We start from the raw sequence: 22,707 nt of genomic DNA, 5'->3' as shown, positions 1-22,707 counted from the left end.
CGTGATTGACTCCTGGACGTCCCTGACCTCTTCGTGTCCACGTGGCTGCAGAGACAATCTTCACTTCTTCACCTGTTTGCACCCGACATTGCCTGGTTCCATCCTGGTTCCACGGTAGTCACTGGCTAGTGACTTTGAACATTGTCCACTCTGCTTTCAGGTCTTCACCTCTACAGATCCACCCTTGGATCCACCGGAACTCTTCCCGACGACCCGCCTGCAGCATCTTCAGCTCCAAGCACCATCGGCCTGCGTGACGAAACCCGACAATACTTCGCACCTGTGCACCCGCTTCCTGTGGGTGAGGTAACTCAGCAACGCCGGTGTTCCCACACTGGTGTACACCTCTAGTGCCTGTGTCTAAAGTTTTATCCTTGTAGGTCCATCGGAAGGTTCCTTAAACACTAACTTTGTAACTTTTACGCACCATTGACATTGCATTGGTGCATGCGTGCGCTTTAAGCGCTGCACCCGAGTCCCGCGGGCCTTTCCCGACTTCATCACTGTTAGTCCCGAACAGCTCCAGCGATTCCCCAGGCCCTAGGCCTCTTTCCTTTTCCCATAGTGGTTCTTATACCACTATTTTAGTATATGGTTTAGGTGGCCCCTAGGGCTCATCCATATTCGTGCAACTTTTGTATATTTAAACTGTGTTTTGTTTTAACGCATTTGCTTCTGTGCTCATAAAGAGTATAGGGGATATTTGTAGAAATACATCTATATATATTTTCAATATATATCTGTGTGGTGTCCTTTCATTTGGTATTTAAGGGGATTGTATATGGTAAAACAGCTTGCTTCACATGCCTTTACAGAGTTTAGCCTAAGACTGCTTAGTCCATGCTACCCCTAGGATAGCTTGTCTACAAGGTTGACTTACAACCAATCATCATAAGGGTTGCTTGGCATGGTACAAGGTGATCACTAGAACTAGTGAGCATCATATACCAGGCCAACTTCTCACACACATCACCTCCATTCTGTTGGAACTCTATTAGCTGCCATTGTATCTTGCATCATCTTCTAAACCAGCTGCATTATTTACAAAGCCATTGCAAGCACCACGCATACTTATCCTGAGACAGGCTCACCATCTCTGGTGACTCTAAGCCTACCCCAGCCAGCACACCATCATACTGGTGACTAAGTATAAAAGAAAAAAACAGATTGACTAACGTTTCCATCCACACACACGATCAAGATCAACATATCATCCCCATATCCATTAGTACTGCCCCCAAAGCAGCTCCAATTTAGGCAAGCATTCAAGATGTACCTCTTTAAAAAATCCTACATCATAGTACAAAAATAGTACACTGCTGCATCAAGAGCCCAGCTATCTCTCCTATCACTTGTTGCCTATATGCTTACATTGATTCTATACGGTGCCTTGCAGATTTTTTGCTAGGTTTGTGCTGCACAAATACCACATACATTACCTAGTTATTTCCTCTTTCTACATGTCCTGCATTATGCAGCACACGTAAAAAGAGGAAAATGCCTCTGAGGATTGTTTGCACAAAAACAAACGCAAGCTCCCTTACACCATGGCGCAAGGATGTCTGCATTGGTGCTAGGCAGCACACAGTGAAGGATGAAGCAATGGATCTTGGGAACGCCTGACCTTTTTATTTAGTGTTGCTTAACCTGTCATATGCTTATGCTGTTTGAACCTTGTCTTTGAATTGAATATATTTATTATTTCTAGGAGTCAATATGGCATCATTAATGGTAACATGTTCATTGTCAAAGGTGTTTGTGTTATTGTTGTAGTTTTTAGCAAATCTGTCCACTTATTTAACCTTGCCATTTATTTATTGCTCTTCGCAGTTGTCTGTTATCTAATCCGGACTCCCTCCTCTGATGTGTTGTCCCCCGAAGTACCTCCCTTCCTAGACATACTGTTTCCATATTATTCTCGTGTTTTGGTAAGTTGTATTTATTGATCATTTATGTAATATTGAACTCCTATTGTTGACTTATTTGTATTGTTGTCTTATTGGTCCTAGTCACATGAATTGCTGCTCTGCTTTTATTTCTTTTTTCTCTTCATATTCTCTGTTTCTTTTCTATTATAATGGTTGTCTTTGTCGCTATTGTTATTCAATCTAATTCATTTTCGCATGTTGTCCGTCTTCAGTCTTGTGCTTCTCTACCCCTCCATCATATTCTTTCACACTGGATATGTCTTACTTTCTTCATGACCGAAGCTTCTTGGCTTTTTGTCATCTTTATTATCTCTATCAGAGTTACTGTTCTTTTCCTTACTTTCATTTCTTCATCCTCTTCTTCTTTTTCTTTTCTTTCTTGTTTCTTTTCCTTCATCCTTTTCTTTGGTCTCATTATGCATTATAGTTCTTCATTGATTATGAGGATTAGATAATTTCTTTAGTCATATGTATTCAGATGGTTCGTTGTTCCGGTTTCCTTTTATGGATACAATGGTTTAATATGTATGTTAATGTATTACAATGGTAAATTCCCTTAAGGTTATTTCTTGGAATGTCAAGGGCTTGCGTAATCCTACTCACCCACTTAGCTTGGCTTAAATGTAAAATTGCTCTATTACAGCAAGCGCATTTGCTTGACAAAGATTTAAACTATTTGCGTAAAAATTGGGTCAGTCAAGTTTTTTGTTCTCCAGCCATTGACCATAAAAATGGAGTCATTATTTTGGTTCACAAATCCCCTCCCCTGGTAATAGAAAAAGTGGAAAGAGATGTGGAGGGTAGATGGGTTCTAATACATGGCACTATTCATCAGAAGCTTATTTCCATACTTAATATTTATGGTCCCACCGGTATAGATGTTCAGTTTTGGGAACAAATGTCAGTTGTTTTACGTTCATGTTCAAATGCAAATTTAATAGTAGGTGGTGATTTTAATCAGATTGTAGACCCTTTTTTAGATAGAAAATCTCAAGTTAAATATGCTCCTAACAAAATGCATAAAACATTTACACATTTTATTCACTCCAGAGGATTAGTTGATGCCTGGAGGCTATACTCTCTGGACATATTGGAATATACCTTTTAGTCACCAACTCATAAATTCCAATCCAGTTTTGAATATTTCTTTCTTTCACCCCTTCCCAGTTGCTACTTTTACACATGCTGAAATTGGGTCAATATTAATTTCAGATCATGCACCAGTTATAATAGATTTGGATTTATTACCTGAGTCCTTTAAACCTAACAGATGGCGTTTCAATAATAGCTTATTAAAAGATAAAAAATGTGGGCAGAATTTTGAATATTTTTTACAAGATATTTTCTTTTGCATAATATTACAACTGATTTTCCATATCACATTGTTTGGGATGCCTTCAAAACTTCTGCCCGAGGACATATAATCAATTATGTCATGGCTAATAGGAAAAAAGCGAATAAAGAATCCTCATTACTGCTTCAATCCATTAGCAAATAGAACTTGAATTTTTCTCTTCTCAGAATGATAGTGTGCTACAACGTTTAAGGAATAGTAAATTTGAGTTCAATAAAAGATCAACAGAGGAAGCTGCCGGAACACTGTTTAAAATTAATTCCAAGTTTCATGGTGGATGAAATAAGGCTGGCAAATTACTTGCCAATTACCTGAAGGTTAAATCTCAAAAGTCTAGGAGAGTAAAGATTGTGGATGAAAGCGGGAATCCTCATGTTAAAAACAATGACATTTTGAAGTGTTTTACTGATTTTTATACACATCTTCACAAACCAGATCTCTTCCCACAGATGAGGCACTAGATTCATATTTTTACTCTCTCCCACCAAGACAGCAGCAGATACAGGATCTTTCTTTTCTAGAAGAACCTATTTCAATTTCTGAGCTAAAATCTGCCCTTAATGAACTACCCAAGAATAAAGCACGGGTCCGGATGGTTTTTCTGTTGAGTTTTATTCCTGTTTTTCACATCTCTTATTCCTGCACCTACTTACCTTATATCAGTGTTTTCTCTCACAAGACGAAGCTAAGGGGACTTTTTTGGAGGCTATGATTTGTTTGATTCCTAAAAAGGATAAGTGTCTTTGCTCATGTGCTAATTATAGACCCATCTCCATTATTAATTTTAGATTGCAAACTTTTAGCTAAGATTTTATCTATTAAGATTTCTCCTCTAATTTCAGATATGGTTGGATTTGAGCAAACTGCATTTGTTAAAGGAAGGCACATGACTGACAATTCTAGGGTGTTTATGGGTATTTTACATATGGCTTCTTTTAACAATACGTCTATGGCTGCCGTAACTTTGGATGCTGAAAAGGCTTTTGACCTTGTCAATTGGAGATTCATGATGCAGGATCTAAAATGGCATGGTTTTAGTCCAACTTTTCTCAAATATATAGCTATGTTATATTCCTCCCCGATGATGTCTGTTTTTTAAAATGGCACCCACTATTCATATGTTCCTCTTTTACTGGGTACCAGACAGGCATGTCCTTTATCTCCTTTGCCTATTCCTAGAATCCTTTTTGCACACACTACGAAATTCCTCATCATTTCATGGCTTTTGACATAAAGATAGTGAGATTAAATTCTCAGCGTACGCTGACGATGTGATCCTTTATGTCTCTGAACCGGAAACATCAATATCGGCTTTTACTAATCTTTTATCTTCATATTCTAAGTTATCTGGATATAAATTTAACTTTTCAAAACCAGAGGTACCCCCTCTTAATAGGAATTGTCTGAAGGATATGTTCGGTGGCACTGGGCCTAAATGGTCTCCTCACTTCATCAAGTGTTTGGGAATTAAATATTCTACTTCCATGGCAAAGACAATTCAGATAAACTTAGATGATGTTCATCATAAGATTCTTCAATTGACGGAGAAATGGTCCCTGTTGGACTGGGCCCTTTTTTCCAGGGTCATCCCTAAACTTTTTTCCTTTCTCCTAGCCTTTTTTCAGACATGGTGTTGGTGGTTTGAGGTCTCTGGGCACTTTAGCACTGCTGGTTAGTGTAAAGTGAGTGTGCTCTCTGTCTTAAATATGGTCAGATTGGTCTACATCTGTTTGGCATATTTAATTTACCTGTCAGTCCCTTGTAAAGTGGTATCCCATATACCCAGGGCTGGTAAATTAAACGCTACTGGCGAGCTTGCAGCGCTGATTGCACCACCCACCAAAGTAGCCTTTCAAACCTATCTCAGGCCTCTGCCATTGCAGGGCCTGTGCGCGCAGTGTTCCTGGCACTGTGACGTGGCACCTAAAGTGTGTGCCATGTCTGTGACCCCCTTTGACTGCATGTCAGTCATCCCAAAGGCATGCCCTAGCTAGCCCTATGGGCAGGGTGCATTGTAGGTAAAAGATAGGACATGTACCTTAAGTGTGTGACATGTGTGTTTCAGTGGTAATCCCTGATATGAGAGGCGCAGCATGGTCAAGTCTGCTAAGTTTGGAATAGTAATAATAAATGCTACACAATGGTGTGTGTAGATTTATTATAACTATTTTAGAAATGCAAATTTTAGAAGTTGGCATGTCTGTGTGCTATGTGTCTGCCTGCCTGAATTGCATGTCTGGCTTTTGAGTGACAGGGGCTGGTGAGGTGTGTGTGGCTCCAGGAGGGGCTGGGTGAGTTAGCGCTAGGCTGAATGGGACATCTACATTTTGAGTAGTGGGAGAGGAAGTTCCTGGTCCCTGGATAGGATGCTCGCTGCCCTAGTGAATGCTGGCTCCGCCAGCCTGTGGTGTGTCTGATGACGAGCCCCCACCTAACAATAGAGAAGAGGAGCCTTGTCCACAGAGTGCTCCAATTCCCCCCTGAACCAGTTTCTGCTGGTTCCCCAAGCCCTGTGCTGGCGCGGACAAAGAGATTCTATGAATAAATAGTGGGGATGTGACCCCATGAAAATGTGCTGCTCCTGTGCCACTGGGGCATGCTGCTGCTGGGGGCCCAGGAGGAACCGCCATGGGGGCTAGCCTCCCTGCTGGAGGGCCCTGTGTGCTGGTCTCCCCGGGCCCAGCTGTGCCCCTTGGACCTTTTCCTTGAATTTGCCAGGACCTAAAGGACCCCTAGTACCTCATGTCAGGAGAGAGGAGCTGCAGCGCGAGGCTGCAAGTGAATCCTTGCATGTGGGATTCCCCCCTGAGCTCCTCCTCTAATAGCGGGAGCCCACCCAGCATTTTACCAAAGGAGCGGGTGCCCAACCCATGTTGTTGCCCCTGAGTTGAGGGAGCCTACCCTGCATTTGAGCTTGTTCAGCGGGAGCCCACCCGCATATGTGCGTGCCTAGTGGGTGCCCACCCCACTTGTTATGCTTCTTTCGCAGGTGCCCACCCCGCATTTTTGCTGGTTGCAGCGGGTGCCCACCATGCCATTGTCTTACTTGAAATGGGAGCCTACCCCGTATTGCCACCGAGGGGCCGCCTGCCCCAGCAGTGTGACCCAGAAGCCAGGCAAGCTGCCTGACCCTGGGTAGAACCATGGCCGGAAGCCAGAATTCCGGAGCCTCGTGGGCTCCAAATTGAAGTCCCGGGACCCAGGAGGGGGCTCGGGGGAAGGGAGAGCCCTGCGCGTTTCCTTGTTTCCAGAGGTGGTGAGTGAACCAGAGTGAGGCAGAAACCGGCTGCCAGGAGGCTGTCCCCACCAGAGAGGGAGACGCGACCAAGGGACCCCACCGGGAGGAGAGACATCCAGTCCAGCCTCACCACAAGAAGATTGCTTTGGTGACCGCGTTCAAGCGCCCCAGGCAATTGAAGGGAGTAACGGGGGCATTACCTGGGATGTATTTTATCCCCCTTTACCGAGGTTTTGGTGAGCTGTACCCCCGCCCCTTTCTCGTGGTACTAGACACCGGAGTCTAAGTTCCCTTGGGTGCCTATGGTCACTGGCAGTTTTCTAAGAGGCGCACACTGTAAGCAATCACCCTACATTGTGGATGAGGTTGAGGCTCAAGAGGGGTGGAGTTGGGAACCCGGCGGGGTTGTGTGTCAGGGCACATTGTTGGTGCCCTCCCCCTGTGGTCGCTCCTGAGGCAAGGTGGTGCCAGTCTCGCTTACATTTCTGACACAGCTGCCCCACCTGACAGTGGGTAGCTGCAATGTTGCGCATTTTGGTTTGAAGAGTCCCAGTGGGGGCACTCAAGACCAGGAGTGCTAGTGCCCATTGTGTTCGTCAGTTGAACCGCCATGGCAGGCAACTGCAACGTTGGGGGACAGTTCTTTAGGCGTGAGAGAAGGGTGAGTTGCACCCATTGCCCCAGTGCATTGCACACTTTGGAGTCTGCTGCAGAAGCAGCCATGGGGTCATTTGAGAGGTCCCCCTTAGAGCCCTGACTTTCCTGGACATAGGGCACCCGGTGAGTCTAGCTCCACTGGATCTTCTTTCCCCGCTAATTCTGCTTAGCCCGAGCCCTAGAGTAGGGCAGTTCGCCTGGGGTATAGGTTTGCTGTTGGTAGGGCACAACACCCTAATATGATGCCCATTTCATCATGTGTTTATGCCTACAGATATGGCTATGAGGTCTAGGCGTAATGTCATTTATGAATGATGTTATACCTACAATGATGTATGTATAATGTGATTTATGCACCATGGTTTATGACTCTAATGATGTCTATGCTTCTTAGGAGATTATTGCATAATGTGTTTATGCTGGTGAGGTCTATTGCGTTATGTGTTTATGCTTAGGATGGTGTCTAAGCTAATGTGATAATGCTTAGGTCATTATTGTACCAGTAAGTTACTGGTTGTGGTTTATACTTACTAACCTGTTCTGATGGTTCTGACCGTGGCCCGATTGGCCTGGTCCTGTATATAATTCCCCTGTGAATATTGCTTGTGCCTGTTGGCAAAGTGTAAATGTGTGATTATGTTTCTAATGTGTTTATGATAATACAAAGGCTATTTTTTATATAACCTTGTGTGGGTTTCTTTTGTGGTGTGCCTAGTTTGTTGCTGCTGTGTGTGTGTTGCGCAAATGCTTTACACATTGCCTCTGGTATAAGCCTGACTGCTTGTGCCAAGCTACCAAGGGGGTGAGCAAGGGTTATCTTCAGCGTGTAACTCCCTTGCCCTGACTAGAGTGGTGGTTTCTGCCTGTCTTTGGCCCAATCAGAAATCCCATTTCTAATAATCCCCATTATATATGTCTTGGTGGGGAAGGTTGGCAACTGTAAAATGATGTTTTTACCTGTAATTAATTTTTACCTGCCCATGGTGCCTATTGAACTATCTATAAAAATGTTTAAGCTATTAAATAAATCGCTTGCTACATTTTCATGGAATGGTAAAAAATCACGCATCTCTTTAGCATCTCTCTGTAAACCCAAAGAGTTGGGGAGAGTACGTTTTCTAAATTTTCATCAATACCATACTACTTTTGTTCTACAATAGGTTCTACCATGTACTGGGGACACTGATTCTCCACCTAATAATATTTGGCGCAGACTGGAGGATTCACTTCGGTCACCTTTTCCTTCTTTATCATATTTTTCAAAACCTCCTCGAGCCTTTTTGGCTCCATCTATTAAATATTCTATTATAGTATTTACCCGTATTTTGACAAGACCCTTGTCCACGGTACAAGAATTTCTGGAATCCTCTATATGGCATTATAAATCTTTCAAAATTTCAAATTGTACTATTTTTTGGAAGCAATGCGTTCTGAAAGGTACAATTCAAGTTAAACAATTATTGTGTGATATGACTCCTCTTCCTTTTTCTGTAATTCAAACCAAATTTGATCTACCCTCTACTTATGCCATCAACTATGAGTCTCCCAAAACAGCTCTTTAGCAGGTTATTTCCACACTAACTCAATCGCAACTTCGTATACGTTCCTCATCACCTGACCAAACTGCACTTTTGTAATTACTTAAAACATCATATATACATATACATATTTGCATTACATTACCCTTCCCGTCCCAAGTCTAAAACTGAAGTAATGTGGGAGTCTGATCTTCAGCATTCCTTATCTTTAAGGGTTTGGGGTTCAATTTGGAGCAAGAAACACCACATCTCGCCCAATGCCAGCACTACACAAACGATTTATTATTTTTATATGAGGTTATATATTACCCCACTTTCTTTGCAAAAATATATTACCCAAATCTTTCTAATTTGTGTTGGTCTTATAAAATCCTCCCTGGCACATATTCACATTTGTTTTTCCACTGTCCACTGACCACTACTTTTTGGTTGCAGGTCTGTAGAACTTTTCTGACTATTCATTCTATTAATTTCCCCTTTGATATCCAACATATTTTTCTGGGAAGTTCCTCACCCTCTTGGCCAGTACGCTCTAAATTAGGTACATTTTTGGACCTGTCATTTGCTATTGCTTTTTAAGTTATTACGTCAAACTGGAAGAATGCTAAAAATAAAAATGCTACTTGTTGGTGGAATCTTCATTGTTCCCATTATAGACTTGATACAGCATGAGCTACATCTACATTGCTGATGATAAATAAAGACCCCTTTTGATCTCCGCTCATTCATTATTTAAACAAAAAGCCTACACCATCCAAGGATTCTACGATGGTTTTCCAGCCCCATGACTGTTTTTCCCATTCCTGTTTAATATTATGGATAGTTACCTTGCCATTGTCAATGTATGAGATACGTTGTTAAATGTCATGAAGTTACTATATGGAATAAACCATTAAAATGATATACAGTTCATTGTGTGATACACGTGCAGATATGTAATACATATTGTTTTATTCTTCCTTTTTCTTCCTTCTCTCTTCCCTTTTCTTCTCCACTCTGTCTTCTTCTGTTTTCTTCCTTATTCTTCCTTTTTTACTCAAAGTACAAAATACAAACAAAATGTGATATCATAAGTGCATAATTATAATATTATCTTAATAAGTTTACTGTATAATTTTCTCGTTTGTATTTCACGTTTTATTTATTTTTTCTTTTTCTGTTAGTATTTTATTTCATAACCTCGGTTTCCACTCTAAGCAACAGATAATTCTGTACATATGTATTTCACTTTAATAAAGTTTTTATTACATTTTTAAAAAAAAGGCAATGATACATCTGAATTGCGATTCAGGTACATTTGTTGTTCCCGAGATAATAAGACTGTTGTTTATCCAGCACCATAAAGAGAGAACATGAGAAACAATGAAAAAAATCACACTCTAAATGCATCTTATCTCAGGCGTAACCACCCCCTTGCAGGGTTGTAGTTTTCGCCATACAGTGATAAACATCAGAGAATAAATGGATAGGAAACATTTACGTATCGTATACCAATCAATGAACAATGGCTCAAAGTACCAGTAATGGAGTTTTAAATGTAAATATCTGATCCATATTCGACTGAAAGACTGTATCTTTTCCTTTCCGGAACAAAATACATGGGGCATGGATGTCACGATTTCAGTCATCATGTGATGGCCATAAATCCTTGTCTGTAAATGTGCATATACGTTTATTCAATGCGACCTTCCAGGTTCAGGAGCAACACTAGTTATGGAATGCACAAACGATTGAAAAAAATTAGCATTTCTGTCTTCAGAATTCTTATTTATATAGCTTGTAGGTTTCAGATGTTGGCAAAGATGTTGTGCTTGCACCAATTTCAAATCCTATGTTACGTGAAGAAATGTGACAATGCTACAGATGAGTTCACAGAACGAAGTGAGTATGCCCAGCAACAATTCTTTGGTATATGTCAATTGCAAATGATCTCTTGAGGGAAAGGATCAACAAATAACAAAGAGACTTGCCTGAGTGAATTCCACCCCTCTTGGATGCCTACAGTTTGGATATATGATTCCATTGTGGATGCTGATTCATACCAATTCTTTCTTTCATCCACTATTTGTTGGGTAGCAATAATGAGCTGAAGAACATTTCCCTTCTAGCAAATCAAACCTCAGCATAAGAAATTTTACTACTAATATTGCTGTTGTTTTTTAAATACCACTTGATCCTGAAATTGAAGACCACTGTTCTGGTTTATTTGTTGTTTGTGTGGCACTGGAAGGAGGGAACACACCCTCTGCTTGTTGGGGCCTACCTTGATTGTCTTTTGCAAACAAGGGATGTTGATGCTCTTACATAACTGTTAGGTAATGAATTAACAAGGTGTGGGTGTCTGTATGTAGATTTTTGTACCACCTCCATAGTGGTATACAAATTGTACTGAAACTGCTAGGAGACACCTACCAAGTAATTGTAGGTGGCTTCAAATCCATTGAGGCTAAGTTGTCATTTGCATGTCATTTGCATGGAGAATTTGTGTTATACAAACAAGGGCCACTCCACTAAAACGTCTGGCAGCTGCACACACTAGGGCCTCTTCATGTAGAGAAATCTACATGCAGAGATCTTCACATATATAGATTTCCATTTAAACATGGGTGAAATCTCTGCCTGGATGCAATTCACACACCAAGCACATTGTTCTGCCCAGTACTGGGAATACTTATCATCCTTCCATACATGAGGGGCTGGAAACAGAAATTACACCTGAAAAGTTACTAGTAGTAACTTCACAGGTGCATTTTAGACATCTACCTGTAAATGTAGTTCTATGTAGACTAGGTGGAGATCTCAGCCCACATTACATAAAACTAGAAATTGAAAAGAATCACAAACACAAGACAAGCATTAAACCTGGAAGCAGATAAATTCAGCCCACTCACTGCTCTGCCCTCTTCCCCTTGCATTGCATAATGTTGTGGAGACTAGAGCTCTGCCACAGCCTCTGGTATGCAGTCTACCTTACTAGAGAGAAGAGGAACTTCGCCAGGATGAGAAAGAGCTTGTTGTTACATTTGTAGTGGATCTCTACAGGGCTACGTGTTCTGCCTCCAAATACTTTCAGTAAAGTGGGAAATGTGGACTTGGCAGGGTGAGAAAAAGCGGGTGAAGGAGACGTTTTCCAGGATACATGTAGCAAAATCTCTTCCTGGTAGTTGACCTCCATCTCCTCCTTTTTAATGAACATATCATTTCTGCTATGCTCCCTGTCCTGCTATATGGCCTACCTTGTTCCAGGGATTTCCAACATCAAGCCAGGTAAGAACAAAACACCTCTATCATTCAACTTTATTGTGTCTCTTCAGCTCACAGGTTTCTCAACTAGCACACATTCCCCTTCAAATACATCCAAACATTCCACACATATCACTCACATACAGCTAACTACCACTTTTAGTTTAAAAAGTACTATATTAATCTAGTCACCTTTTCAATAACCTTCTTATAGTGGGAGCAGCAAAGGCATACCCTATGGCAGGGCTAAGTTTACAACCAGTGGGCCCGATTCACAAAAGTAATCTGAGACAAAATCCTAACTGTATGACTTTCGGTATTCACAAAGTGCATTTAGGAGTAGTAAAGTTAGGAATCCTAACTTTACTACTCTTAAATGCCCTTTGTGAATACGAAAGTCGTAAAGTTAGGATTTTGTCTCAGTTAAACTTAAGTTTTGGTCTTAAGTTAACCAAAACTTAAGTTTAACTGAGACAAAATCCTAACTTTACGACTTTTGGTATTCACAAAGGGCATTTAGGAGTAGTAAAGTTAGGAATCCTAACTTAGCTACTCCTAAATGCCTTTTGTGAATACAGAAAGTCGTAAAGTTCGGATTTTGTCTCAGATTACTTTTGTGAATTGGGCCCAGCCTCTTTATTAATTCCTATAACCCTGCTTTGTATACTTCATTATTGTAAGTAAATATTCTCATCAACATCATGTCATTCTCTCCTTTGCACATCTGTAAGTTAATGTACATATCTTCAGTCACACACTCAACCCACCATTGTTCCAATTACACTCAATCATATTCTTATAGTACTTAAAATTCTCTCATTGTTTCTTCTTTCTTCTTAATTCTTTCTTAATATATTTTTTATATGTTTACTCCCTTTTAAAAAAGATATATTTTGTTTTACCATTTGAGTATGCATTGTAGATATGTGACAGCATGGTTGCCTAAATTTCCCTTCCTTACTTACTTATCGCCCATAACCCTCCAGCTCTCCCTAATAGGTCCCTCTAAGTGCCTACATCCATATACACATACTCACGTTCTGTGAACACACTAAACTAGCGTCCTCGCGCAAGGTCTTCACCACGATACTGATTGTGGACGGTCTCGCGGTCTGCAGCTGACATTCAAGTCCTGGCCACTTGCGATCCACTCAGTTTTTATGAGCCCCTTTTACTTTGATCTTCAACAGGCTCTATTCACCGCAAGGGAACAATCATATATTCTCGGTGTATGTCCCATTCACCGTGCATGGGACACCAGTTCTATTCAACATTGATCCTTCTCAGACACTTGGATCGCCCTTCTTGATCTCCATTATCAGGTTAAATACTGTGCACAAATTGCACTTTTTTGACAACCGGCACACCACTTCAGCTTTTTATATTGTCCTATTTTTCCTTGGTTAAAGAGGCTGATCTGGTCTGACGTCCATGCCTCAGTGACCACATGGAGGGTATTGACGGAATTCTTCCCCTTCCTTTCAGTTGTCATGCTTCTTTTTCCCGCACTAACTGTGACTGCTAAATTTACTCAACGTGACCTGAATCATCATCCAGGTAACTCTTGCTCATCTTACGGATAAGGGGCATGCTTATTATTATTATACATTTTATTTTTATTTTTGCGATTTTTAAAGCGCTGCAATTACCCAGGGGTGTCTCGGCACTCTAGACTAAGATAGGACGACTGCGGTGTAGTTACTGTGAGCACAGCCATGTCTTCACTTGTTTCCTGAAGATGATGAGGGTGGGACCCCCTCTTCCTTATTTAAATCACCATAGGCACTGACCAGCATGCCAGCACTGTGTCTGAACTATCTGCATCATGCAATTTCCTAATTGTAAATACTTTTCCTCTTCTTTTTTTCTCCCCCTCTTTCATTCCTTTTCCAGCAGGCATTCTATCTCAGGCACTATTGGTTATGTCCTGATGATGATCCCATCTCTCAATAAGGATCAAATGCCGTTGACTTCAGCACCTTGACACTAAATTTGTTATATTTTATTTTGAACATGCGCAATTGTGCAACTTATATGTTTATGGTCTACATGCTGATTGTCTCCTGAATATATACTATTTTGCCTGAGTTTATTATTTCGTCTTTTCTGTTCCTACAAACTGTGCCTCTTTTTTATGGCTTCTTTTTATCCTTGATGTAAATAAACCATATTTCCCAATTGGGATGCCTAGAACATAGAATCATAGTAATTGTGTGTTGATTACTACTCTTTACTTATGTTACGTGGGACCACTGCTTCTATATAAATAGTTGTACCCAAGGTCCCGTCTAGACTAATTGGGTTCCCTTGTTCTTTGAGAATATATTAAAGGTACAGTACAACACATGTTGTTTAGCTCTATGCCCTCTTAAATATCAATGTACCAACTGTTATTTATCTTCCATTCCAGCACCTGGAGACAAACAGCCTAACTATGATGCTATTCCATTCACAAGCACAGGATGGCATGCAATCCCTGGGGAAAACCAAATTCTTCTACAAATTGCTAACTCTGCAGCCACTATGGCTGTAGAGGAAGAGTAAAATGTTGGCCACACCCTGATGCTAGCTCCAATAATACCTCACTGCTGGGTACAAGCCCCAGGCAACATCTAAAACACCACAGATGCTCGCCTAAGCTACTCACAGCTTTTATAACAATGAAACAAATAGGGAATCCATTCCTAGGATGGTGTAAAGATGTCAACAGTCCAAGTGGAGGGCAGAATTAAACAAAATACAGCCTGTGTCCAGGAAAGGAGAGTCAACTTAGAGTGGGGTGACCTGACAAAATTGTCAAGATTGCTAAGGGAGATGTCTGTATGCATCATCCAACAGGGAAGATGAAGCAAAACAAGAAAATGCTAAAAACAATAGCCCCAAAAATGTCCAAAAGTCCCAAAATAATGTTAAATGTCCAAAGTGAGTTCTAAAAGTCCACCATAAAGCAAATTTCAGTCCTTCAACCAAACACTATTTTGGAATTGCTGTCCTGTGTTGATGGACTTTTTTCTGGCAGTCCTGTGTGTCATGCAGTTGGACTACATTGACCTACTCCTCTGGCCCAGGCACTGTAGGCTATATGGTGGGATCAGCCATCTCATGAGTTGAAGGACCTACTGGGGTACTCTTGTGGCCAGAGGAATAAAACACACTGGGGCTGACAAATACAGTGGATGGGGAGAGATGGGATTCCACGTGAGAAAAAAATGGCTGCTGTTCACGAGGTAGCAGACCTCCCAATGCTGGTCAGCCTGCGCCTCTTGTTGGACTTTTACCGCTGCCACCACCTCTCACAGGCTCGTCTAGAAAACTTGCTAATCAGCAACTAACTACCTCATGGCCTCCTGGAAATCAGGCAGGGTGAAGTACTCAGAGGGCGTCACATAGGAGGGCTCAGGGGTAACAGGAATGAAACTCGCACTCGGCCACGGATATTCATGCTAGGGACTCCTGGAAGAAAGAGGAATGACAGAGAGTACAGCTCTAGACCCCGGTGTTGTGGAGGCCTAGTTGTTGATTGAGGGGGTGATCTCAGGCCCTGAAGATGGAGGGACCTGGTCTTGAGACACCACTGATGTTTGATCTAGCTAGCAGGAAGAGCATTTCAGTCAGAAATTGCATGGTATGTAGTGTTCAAATCAACTAACACCTCTTTTGTGGCATCTCCACCGAAGTCTCTAAACATGTCCCCAAATCACTCTCTGTACAGGCACACTCGCTCTGCTTGTCTCAAGTTTCTCCTCTTCTGAGGTGGGGGTGTCTTCATGTACCCACAGAGCGGTCAAGGTGTTTAACCTTCTTCATACCTGGCCCTGCTGTTACCTGTTTCCTTCTTGGCTGCTTGCTGAAAAGAAATGGTAAGAGACCAAAAGGCTACTGAGGGCACATGCCAACTACTATTTATTAAAATGAATTAAAGATATCATTGTCTTAAAAGTCAGTGTGACAAGGACTGACATTGTCACATACCATACTTCCCTGTCTCATGGAACATTAATATTCCCACATACCACTACTAACAGTGGATGACTATGGACAAGAAAGATGAAGCTGAAACATATGGTACGTTCCCCCCTAGTATAAACCTGTGTCAGTGATTTACACAAAAATATCACATTTGAACATTGGATGCCTTGGCTTACGCGAACGATACCACCCTCACATTCCCTCATAAAGGCAAACAGAAATTAAGACATGGTTTCTGAGGTCAACAGGAAACGAATAATAGGAGTGGCTTGCATGGCTGTTAGCAGGACATGTGATAGTGGAAACGTGGGCAAATTGAAAATGTGATGGTAGAAAGTGTAAACCATGGAAATTCAGCAGTTATAGTTACATGAGCTAACTATAACTTACGCCGCAGCAATGCGCTCCTTATGACCTCACATATTACATCCCTGACATGGGCAGTGACATCAGTGAGGAAATCTCAAATAACATCACTGATGACATCATCCATTGAGTGTAAGTGTTTCCAAAACTTTTTTGAGAGTTAAAGATAGATACTAAGTTACTGCATATGTTAAATCACTATTCGTTCTGTACTACTGATGAGTTATACTATTCCTAACATATGTCATCTGAGTAGCTGTGTGAGTGTCTGAGTCTGCGTGTGAGTGGCTGGATGGGTGGGTGAGTGGCTGTGTGAGTAGCTGCTTCGTGAGTGAGTGGGTATGTGAGGGGTTGTGTGAGCAACTGGCTTTGTCAGTAGCTTTTTTGGTGAGTGAGGAGGTGTGTGTGGCTGTATGGATGACTAAGTGGGTGTGTGGGTAGCTCTATCGGTGAGTGAGTGGCTGTATGAGTAGTTGTACTTATGAGTGAGTGGGTTTGTGAGTGGCTATATGGGTGAGACAGTGGGTATATGAGTGGCTCTATGGGAGAGTGAGAAGCTGTGTGAGTTTCTGCATGAATGAGTGATTGAGTGTCAGTGACTGTATGGGTGAGTGAGTGAGTATGTGAGTGGCTGTATGGGTGAGTGCGCAATTGTGTCAGTGACTAAATAAGTAAGTACATGTATTAGTATCTTTGGGGCCGTTTCACAGAACTAACTTACGACAAAATCCTAAACTTACTACTTTTGGTATTCACAGAAGGCATTTAGTAGTCTTAAATTAGGATTTTGTCTTGAGTTAGGATTTTGTCCTAAATTAGGATTTTGTCTTAAATTAGAATTTTGTCCTAAATGAAACTTAACACAAACTTTAAACTTAAGACAAACTTAAGTTGAACTTAAGTTTAATTTAAGACAAAATCCTAATTTAAGACAAAATCCTAACTCAGGACAAAATCCTAATTTAAGATAAAATCCTAATTTAAGACAAAATCCTAATTTAGGACAAAATCCTAATTTAAGACACAGTCCTAATTTAGGACAAAATCCTAACTTAAGACAAAATCCTAATTTAAGACTACTAAATGCCTTCTGTGAATACAACAAGTAGTAAGTTTAGGATTTTGTCGTAAGTTAGTTCTGTGAATCGGGCCCAATAGAGAGTGGGTATGTGAGTATCTGTGTGGGTGAGTGAGTAGTTGTGTTAGTAGCTATATGGGTAAGTATGTGGGTCTGAAAGTAGATGCATGGGTGAGTAACTCAGTGTCTGAGTGGCTGTCTGTCTGTGTAACTGGGTGGTTGAGTCGCTGTATTGCTGAGTGAGTGGGTATGTGATTGAGTGCATGGGCGGGTGAGTGGCTCTGTCAGTAGCTGTATAAGAGAATAAGTGAGGGTTATATTAGCTATACGGGTGAGTGTGTGGCTGTGCGAGTGGCTCTATGGGGGTATAGTAATTGTATGGTTGAGTGAGTGGTTATGTGAGTGGCTGTATGAGTGAGTGAATGGGTGTAACGGTGCTTGGAAGACTAAGAGAGTGGGTGTGTGAGTACTTGTATGGGTCTGAGAATGGGTATGTGAGTGGTTGTGTGGCTGTGTGAGTGGGTGTTTGAGAGGTTGTTTGGGGTATGAGTGCTTATGTGGATGATGTCATCAATGATATCATTTAAGCTGTCACTGACCATGTCATGGCTGATGTAATATATAAGGTCATAAGCAGTGCATTGCAGGGACGCATGTTATAATTAGCTCAGGTAACTATAATGGCGGAATTTCTTTGGTTTTGTATCAGTGAAATGTGAGCCTAACTATAAAGTCCCTGTAACCTTTGTTTTTTTCAGTGAATTTCTAAGGTTTTTTTAATGCTATTTCCTAACTTTAACATCCCTGTAACATTTGATTTTTTAAGTGAGTGGCTGTATGGATATGTGAGTGGGTGTGTGAGTGCATATATGGATCTGTGAGTGGGTTTGTGATGGGCTGTGGGGGTCAGTGAGTGGGTCTGTAAGTGCATGTGTGGGTCTACGAGTGGGTAAGGGAGTGGCCCAGTGGATCTGTGATTGGAAGTGTGAGTGCCCGTGTGGGACTGTGAGTGGGTGTGCGGGTGGCGCTATGAGTCTGACTAACTTTCTGCACTTTAGGAAGCACTACAATTATTGTTTTTCAATTAAAAGTGTACCAGTTTGGGCCTGAAATCTACTCTGACAGTTGCCATCACAAAGACGCCCCATGCAGTTGTGCACATTATAAGAGTATATCATATCATGTTTAAAAAAAATAGATCATTGTATCCTATATCATGATGCCAAAGTGCAAAGTTGTGGAAAGAAAAATAAAATGTAGTTCCTGGCTGTCTGCCTTTTCGCTTGTATGCAAATGCAGGTTTAAAGCCTATTGGGTAGGAAGGCAGAAGTAGTCAGTCAGATGCAAAGTCCAAGATCTCCGTCCTAATGGGTTAACATTAACACTCTCTGGCCTGGAAAAAAAACGATCTATTTGCCAGAACAATGGTTAAGAAGTGGTTAGAGGTGTTTGAAAACACATTGAAAGGAAAAATAATGACTGTCACCCCTCCTTACCAAGCACATACTCTACATAGAAGTTTGTGCCCTTTAGGCAGTAGCTTACAACACCACTGTGAAGCGCCCTTCATTGAACAAGTGCAGTGCATGCTGCCTCATCCCTGATCCCATTCAAACCCAAATCCCATATGACAGTAAAGTGCGCAATTATTTATTTTGCAATTTTACACAACGCAAGCTCGTCCAGAAGGTATCGGAGCACTTTACATCAACACCAGTTAAACTACACAAGGACACGTGTGCTTTTCAGGCATTGGGCAACTGATTTTCCCAGAATCAAAGGATGTTGAGTCGAGACTCAAACCTGGTTCCCCAATTCCAAAGTTAGCAGCTCTGGCTGACCTAATGCCACAACTACTCTCTGAAGTAAACAGGTATTCATAGAGGGCACCGTGAGGAGAGTTCAATGACAAGAAACCTTTCCAGCAATGAAACGACCCACCCCCTTCTGATTAATTTTGGTCGGATGCGAGGTTGACTCACACCAGCAACAAGTCTCCTCTGAAGACTGTGAAGCAAACAAAAGTGATGCTATTAACACCTACCCACCCTAGGAAAGATTCTGAAGCAACATCAAAATGAGAGAAAGTGCCACCTGGAAAAGACATTTCACAAGCACCACTTACTTGCCAAACTTTAAGACTTGCAGCTGTCTAGCTTTTTTAAATAGGTTTTACAGACCACAAAGAAATCATGCATTATTTGTTATCACCTCTGCCCTTACTTGTGAGCGTGGACAACTAAATGAATACTTTTTGCGCCCCACCCCCTCTAGCAGAGGCGACCCTGTATAAGCAGAGCTAGTGAGTCAGAGAACTGAAACCTATTACAAGCATCATGTGCACCAAGCCCATGACTGCAGGGTAGGCAGATTGATACAGGGCCACACGCAAAAACCTACCATGACCTCTACTCACTGTGAGGTAAATTGGCAAGGCTCCTGTGTCTTTTCAACTGATACCTGCTCTTAGTCAGCACGTGTAAGACGTACAACGTAGAGTTTTTTCATAGAAGAAAGACAGCAAGGAGGAGGAAGGAGAGCGGCCAGGCAGAGGAGGAGGCAGCCAAGCAGGTAAGTGGCTTAATTTTTTTTTTTAATTAATTTGGGAGGATGGAGGGGCTGTCTAACTCCGCTCCGCCATGGAGGAGAGTTTTGCCTAAACTCCGCGTTTGCAACAGATTGCGAAGAAGGCAAAAATCTGCAAACTCCACTGGCGGAGCAGAGTTACCCACCCGGGGTTACTAACTATAACTCATGCTTGCAATGCACTGCTTACAACATCATATATAACATCACTCATGACATGGTCAGTGACATATCTGATGACATCTCAAATGACATCACTGATGATATCTGAAATGACATCAGTGATGACCTTCTCCAGTGATTGTGAGTGTTTTCTAAAAGTTACTGAGTGTTAAACATGTATACTAAGGTAATTCGCTGTGTAAGTGCCTGTATGGACAAGTGAGTGGGTGGGTAAGTGGTATGTACAAGATTCACTGGGTTTATAACAGACTGTATATATGAGATAGTGGGTGTGTACGTTTTTGTATAGGTGAGTGAGTGGGTGCATCTGTGCAGGTATGAATGCGTGAGTGACTGCGTGAATATCTGTATAGTTGGCTGAGTGGGTGTATGAGTGGTTGTAAATGGTGAATGAGAGGGTGCATGAGTGGTTGAATGGATGTTTGAGCAGATACATAAGTGTCTGTATGGGCGAGTGACAGGGTACATGAGTGGCTGCATCAATGGGTATGTATGGATGAGTGAGTGGGTGTATGTGTGAGCGAATGGGTATTTGAGTGGTTGTATGGGTGAGCAAGTGAGTGTGAGAGGTTGTATGGGCTCTCACAGTCACTGTGTAGATGAGAACGTATAGGTATTAGTATATGTATAAGTATCTGAGTGGCTGTGTGACTAATTATATGGCTGAGTTAGGCTGTGTGAGTGACTGTATTGGTGTGTGAGTAGGTGTGTGAGTAGGTATATGGTTAGCTCATTTACTGTGTCAGTAGCAGTACGGGTGTATGAGTGGGTGCGTAAGTATGTCTATGTCTCTATGACTACGTCTGTGATTGGCTCTGTTGGTAAGTGAGTAGGTGCATAAGTGACTGTTTATGTGAGTTAGTGGTTCTGTTAGTGCATATATAAATGAGTTGATGTGTTACTGGCTGTGTGGATGAGTGACAAGATGTCTGTGGGTGTTTGTATGGGTTCTCTGAATGAGTTTGTTTGTGATTGTGTGAGAGTGGGTCTATGACATGTTTTATAGGTGAGTAACTGGGTGTCTCAGTGTTTCTGTCAATGATGCCATCAGTGATGTCATTTGAGATGTCATCAGTGATGCCATCAGTGATTTCACCGACCATGTCATGAGTGATGTAATATATGAGTTCATAAGCAGTGCTTTGCCCGGGCATGAGTTATAGTTAGCTCAGGTAACTATAACTGCTTAATTTCTTTGGCTTTGTGCGAGTGAAAGTATAAGGTCCCTGTAACCTTTGTTTTTTTCAGTCAATTTCTAAGGTTTTTTAAAGTCTAGTTCCTAACTATAACGTCTCTGTAACCTTTAGCATTTTCAGTGAATTTCTAAGGTTTTTTTAATTTTATTTCATAACTATAACAGCCCTGTAACTATTTGTTTTTTCACTGAATTTGTAAGGTTTTTTTAGTCCTATTTCTTAACTATAACGTCTCTATAACATTCGTTTTAAGTGATTTTCGTAGGTTTTTAAGATTTTATTAATTAACTTTATTCTATTTTTTTCCATAATTAGATATTGAACATTACATCTGTATGGTGCACTATTTACTGTTGTATTTTTCATCTATAGATTTTAAAAGTATATTAATTATCTTATTTCAAGTCATTTTAGTTTTTTGCTACTACATCATGATCACTGAGGACATCAGCAAATACTGCATGTTTTTGACAAACTGTAAAACACATATATAGACATAAAAGCAATCTTTTAAACCTATTTTTCATTTTCGAGATTACTCTGAGAGTCGCGATGACATTGGTAACCTTGACAATCGTGCCATAAAACACATATCTGTGAGTAGGTGCATGAGTGCCTTTGTGAATTTGTAAGTACATATATGACTGACTGGATCTATGAGTTGATACATGAGTGTCAAAGTGTGTGTGTAAGTAGGTGAGTGAGGGGTGCCTGAGTGTCTGAGTGGGTCTGTGATTGAGTGCATGAGTCTCTCAGTGGGTTAATGACTGGGAGCATGAGTGTCTGAGTGGTTCTGTGAGTGGGTGCATGGGACAGTGAGTTTGTGCATGAGTCTCTGAGTGTATGAGTGACTGGGTACATACATATCTGAATGGGTCTGTGAGTGGGTCAGAGAGTGACTGGGTGTGTGAATGTCTGAGTGGGTCTGTGAGTGGGTGCATGAGTATCTGAGTGGATCTCTTAGTAGGTGTATGAGCGTCTCAATGGATCTGTGAGGGAGAGCAAAAGTCTCTGAGTGGGTGAGCGAATGGGTGCATGCATGAGTGGGTCTATGAGTGGGAGGGTGAGTGTCTGGTTGGGTTTGTGAGTGGATGAGTGAGTGTTTGAGTGGGTGAATAAGTGGGTATGTATATCTGAGTGAGTATGTGAGTTTATGAGTGTATGAGTGAGTGACTGAGTGCATAACTCTCTAAGAGGGTCTGTGACTAAGTGTGTGAGTGACTGTATGGGTGTGTGAGTGGATATATGAGTGTTTGAGTGGATCTATGAGTGGGTGTATGAGTGTCTCACTGGGTCTGTCAGTGGGTGTGTGATTGTCTCAGTGGGTCTGTGAGTAGATACATGAGTGGGTCTGTAAGTGGGTGCATGAGT

This window comes from Lissotriton helveticus, chromosome 8, assembly GCF_964261635.1.
Source record: "Lissotriton helveticus chromosome 8, aLisHel1.1, whole genome shotgun sequence".
Classification (NCBI taxonomy): Eukaryota; Metazoa; Chordata; class Amphibia; order Caudata; family Salamandridae; genus Lissotriton; species Lissotriton helveticus.
Note: the sequence above shows the minus strand (reverse complement) of the source record.